General features: G+C 44.3%; 1 pseudogene; it reads left to right on the top strand.

Moving 5' to 3' along the window:
* Positions 1–2,218: 2,218 nt before the first annotated feature.
* LOC137030336 (restin homolog) lies at positions 2,219–4,108 on the top strand (annotated as a pseudogene).
* Positions 4,109–5,096: the final 988 nt, after the last annotated feature.

Raw genomic sequence — 5,096 nt, 5'->3', positions numbered from 1 at the left:
TCTTGATCAAGTATTGTTGCAGTAAATCTTGCATGTTGTTGCGTGTCCAGAAACTGACACGAATTCAGATCGCCGAGATCTCAGTGACGTTAATTATTAATTGCAGAAAAATCTGTGGATTAATGTGCCTCACTCTAACTTGAGGGGGTTGTTCAGCTCTGAAACGCGAGAAGCTGAATGGTTCATTGTGAATGAACTGCGCTGTCAGTTCAATAATTATTGTGCTTTTGTTGTTTGTTATCTGTGTGCAAAGAGTATAGAACAAGTGTATTCTTTGTTGTGCATTAGTCACCACGACAGTGACAGCTGTAACCCGGAAGCCCTAAGAAACCTTTTCCGGGACAACCTTTAAGTGCGCATGTGCAGACTGCCAGCACCATATTCAACTGTGTGTAAACAAAGGCTAGCATAAGCTGAGCTAGCTAAAACTAGCGCGGTTGCATTACAGTCTATGTAAAGCTAGTAGCATTGCTAAAGGGCTAGTGGCTAGCATAGCATTTTGTGGTCTGAATGCAATGTTGCAATGTTGGAATGACTTCTTTCTTACTGAACTTTAATTCACTCTTGTGCTTTCACCTCTCTCTCTCTCTAACTTGCACATCTTATTTTTTATTTTATTTTTTTTCTCATCTCCTCCCATTTGAGAGAACGTGACAAATGTTAAATTAATAAACCTGTTTGTTAATCTCATTTGTTGAAGAGTTGTCTCTCTCCTAAATTTACTCTTGTCAGTTAAACATGGTTTTGTTTTATATTTAGCAATCATCCTGATTACATTTGAGGACATTTCCTGTTATTTGTAACTGCTCTTACTGATTTTAATGACATCTGGGAATATGAATTTTTGATTGGGAACTTTAATTCGATTTCAATTTTAATTGAAAATCAAGTTCATAATTTCAGTTTAGCTTTCATATGGTATGGATATTTGTGGATTAATTTAATTGTAGTTGCTTACAAACATCTGGCAATTTTAATCATTAACTAATCATTATTTCTTTGAAATTTTAATTTCATTAGTCATTAATTAGGATTTGGGCTTCCCTAATTCAGATGATACTTGATTAATTAATTTGATTATAATTGCTCTCAATGTTTAAGGCTGAACCCATTACAATTTTAATTCACAATTATAATTTCCAAATTTGAATACAAAATTTTACTTAAAATAAAGTGTATTCTCAGACTTTCACTCCCTTAGTCTTTGATTTAATTCATTTATTCAAAGGAACATTTTCCCTCAATACTTGGGTCAGTTGACTTCTGCTAGCGCAGTAAGCCAACCCCCTAGGTGTAGCGACTCCCTAGCGCCACCACTCTGTCAACCCTGTAATTTTTCCAAATTTTGGGAGCAAAACTTCACTCTCTTCTTCTCTCTCTCTCTCTCTCTCTCTCTCTCTCTCTCTCTCTCTCTCTCTCAGCTGTCCTCTTCTGGTTTGACTACTGCTGCTGGTTTTTGGATTTGTACCTGTGAAAGTCATAAAAGCAGAGTGTTTGAGAAATATTTGACAAGTATTTGGGAAACAGAACACTTCTTTCAAAATTGTATGACACTCACTTTACCTCCCCTCCTCATCCTGTTATCCTACTCAGCCTAGTCTCAAGCAGGTTGACAAGGAGACTGGTAGGCGTCCATAAACCCCGATCGCGCATCTAGAAACGCTTCATGGTGCATGGTTGTCAATCCTACTAGCTGAGAAACCAATACTGTCATTGTTATTGTTTTTCTTTCGCCCTGAAGGGAATTTTAATAACAATCACAGTCCTGGTACTTTGAAATCCTTTTCAAAACCCCTGTCTAGAACCATCCTTCTAAATTAAATTTTACAAAACTCATTCTGCAAACAGTGTTAAAGACAAAACATTTTATAGGGAAACTGGAAGCACCCCATTATTACTCTGCTCTTTGCTAAATGCTATTCTGTTGTTTCGTGCTCTTCTTTTCTTCTGCTCTTCTCTAACTGTGCTACCTGTGTGTGCTTACTGATTCTTTTCGCAGAGACTCCGAGTTAGAAGCACATCCACGAGAGGACCACAGTCGAGAACCAGTCTTACCTGCACATTTACACACTCATTACTCATTCCCATTAGCTCACACTTGACATTGCACCCTTACACCTTTGATTTGCCCTGCTTGTTTGTTTTGTTTCGTTGTGTTTTGTTTTGTTCTTTTCTTCAAGGTCTGTGTCAGTTTAGATCTCCCTCGCAGTGCCAAAACATGTCTCGCACAACAGACCCTGCTGGACACTGGGAGGACCTGGAGACCTGGCTAAGTGTTGTAACAGACAGCATCCTACCTAAAGCCGCTGAAACACTAAAGCATCAGACACAGGACCAGCTGGATGACAACATAAGCCAGAGCTACAGTCACAAAGAACTAGCCAAGATCACCGGCTCCTTAAGCCACACACTCATCGCCACCCTCAAACTGAGCGACAGGCAAGCCGCCCATCGCCAGCAGGAGCTGACACGTGCACAACGACGCATCGAACAGCTGGAGCTGGAGGCTCAGGAACGACAAGAAGGGCCTGATGAAGTGGAACAAGGCGCAAAAGAGGAGATCAACAGGCTAAAAGAGACCCTAGCAGCTACTACGCAAGAAATGGAACGAGGAAGAACAGACTACGCTGATCTCTCCGACAAGCTACAGTACGCAGAACAGCTACTAGAAAAAGCAAAGGCTGACTTCAGAGACAAGAACAGCCGAATTAAAGCTCTCGAAACTCACCTGAATGAGTCAAGAAATGAGGTCAGCCGCCTAACACGTCAGCTTGACTATATCAAAGAAGAGTCCGACAGTATTAAAGAGGAACTCAAGCATGCATATGAATTGCGCTGTGAGCCGTCAAGAACACGTCGGACACCAACTTCACCTTTGCCAAGCAGGACCGGCTCCCCTGTTCCTGGACTGGCACATGATCAGAAGGGGGCAGTGCCAAAACAGTCACCAGCTCCCTCCGAAGCATCATATCTCCCCACTAAATTAAAAGACTTTGCTCCAGCCAGACACAGATCATCTCATGGCTTGGACCTCAGAGACCTTGACAAGCTTGCTAAAAACATTGGCAAATTCACTCCAAATGTGCCAGGTAGCCCAAATGTTCAGAGTTATCTGCAAGATATTGACTTCCATCTGGAGATGAGACCCAATGTCACTGACAAAGATAGACTTTATTTGCTCAGAGCCACATCCAGCTCTGAAGTGCGCAGCTTCCTGGACCGGCAGCCTGCCCACACAAAGACTGATTACCACCTGCTCTGAGAAGCTCTCATTAAAGAGTTTGCCGACCCTGAGTCAGAACAAGGACTAGTGGCTGCCCTGGAAACAAAACAAGGTCGCCATGAATCTCCTCAAGTCTTCTACAGCCAACTCAGGCTAGCGTACTTCGGGTCTCGCAACGAACAGAATATGGAGGAAGAATTGAACTTCAAAACTCTCTTCCTGAGAAACCTCCATCCTGGGGTGAGCCACCATCTTGGCGTCCTTACCTGTCCATGCACAATGAGTGCTCAACAGTTAAGAGACTTGGTGCACAAAGCTTACTGCAAACAGAAGATGGCCTTAGAAAAGGGCACCAAAACAACTGCAGTTCTTGACTTCAACACTCAGAGTCAGGGGCTGGCCCTAGAGGGCACCCAGCGTCAAGACCTTGCCAAGCCGACACCCAAAGAGTGGAATGCATCCTCGTCCAACCGAGAGCGGGACTCCCACACTGGTTCTCGACCTAAACAGAGAGACAATCACTGGGATGGACCACGTGGACAACAACGCTCACCTGGATGTCACAGGGAAAATTCACGGAACCAATCAAGACCTCATGAGAACCATTGGGAGAAAACTTGGAATCAGCCAAACCCTAGAGGAAAAAGCTCATGGGAATCCAAGGGAAAACGACAAACACACCCTGGAGCAACCAGCCCAAGGAATCAACAAAAAAACTCACAAAGATTCCAAGCCGACCGAGCTCAAAATGAATCCATACCAGAACAAAACACTTCACCTTGTTTCGACTCTCAAGAGCTGATGAAAATGATGAGGAAAGAGTTCTTCCAACGAAAGGAGGAAGACCGGAAGTGGGAAGAGAAAAAGAAACCAGATTCATCCTGACTAGCGGCCGGCCGAGATGGCAGCGACCACCTGACTCAACACACCCCAGAGAACAGCACCTCATCTCTCTCCCAGAGAACCACAAGCACCATAACTCCAAACGGACAAGAAATCCCACCTGAACATCCCACAAAACAGTCAGAAACTGATCCAACGCCTGATGGGTCAGATCACAGCAGCATCCAACAAACACCTGCTGTGGAAACCACTCCAGTTCCTGAAAGTGCTGTCTTGGTCGTCTGCCACTCCTCCGAAGAAAACGAAATAAATGCTGACATCCTACCTCTCTCATCCCAAACTCCAGTCCCACAACTCCTGGGTGATCTCATTGAGAAAGGTATAGCAAGAAAGTTCTACCTCTCCGTTATCATCGAACAACACATCAAGGTTGAAGCCCTCCTCGACACTGGAGCTGACATCACCTTAATGTCAACAGAACTCCTTGAAGAAGTCCAAAGCAGAACACCCCTGTGGGCTGAAAACTCAGCTGTCAGCCTGAAACTCTTCAGAACATTGAAGCAGACAAATAAGAGCATACCACACATCTCGAAGCATAGCCGCTTCCCTCTCAATCCTTGGTCAACAACCATGGCTACCTCCAAGATCGTCTGTGCTGTAGACATACAATGGAACAACAGACTCTTGACTCACTACGTCCTGGTTGTCCCCAACCTGCCTCATGACATTTACATAGGAGCAGACATCATGGTCCGTCTCAACGCCTGCGTTGACACCGTGAATGACGTCATATGGGCTCCCTTGTCACACCAATTGACATCTTCAGTCAACCTCAAGAATCTTCGATCTGGTCAAACAATACCAGATGCATGCTCCATGATCAACGAGCAAGAAGCCACAATCCCCGCTTACAGCAAGAGTGTCAGTGTCCGCCTCAACATGCGACCTGGCCAGACCCTTAACAGTAAGCTAGGCTTCTTCCAACCTTCCAGGACCTGCCTAAAACTAGGACTGACCTTGGAAGCCACAC

Source organism: Chanodichthys erythropterus, chromosome 11, assembly GCF_024489055.1.
Source record: "Chanodichthys erythropterus isolate Z2021 chromosome 11, ASM2448905v1, whole genome shotgun sequence".
In the NCBI taxonomy this organism is placed as follows: domain Eukaryota; kingdom Metazoa; phylum Chordata; class Actinopteri; order Cypriniformes; family Xenocyprididae; genus Chanodichthys; species Chanodichthys erythropterus.
The sequence above is the reverse complement of the archived record's forward strand: the minus strand, read 5'-3'. Positions and strand labels throughout refer to the sequence as shown.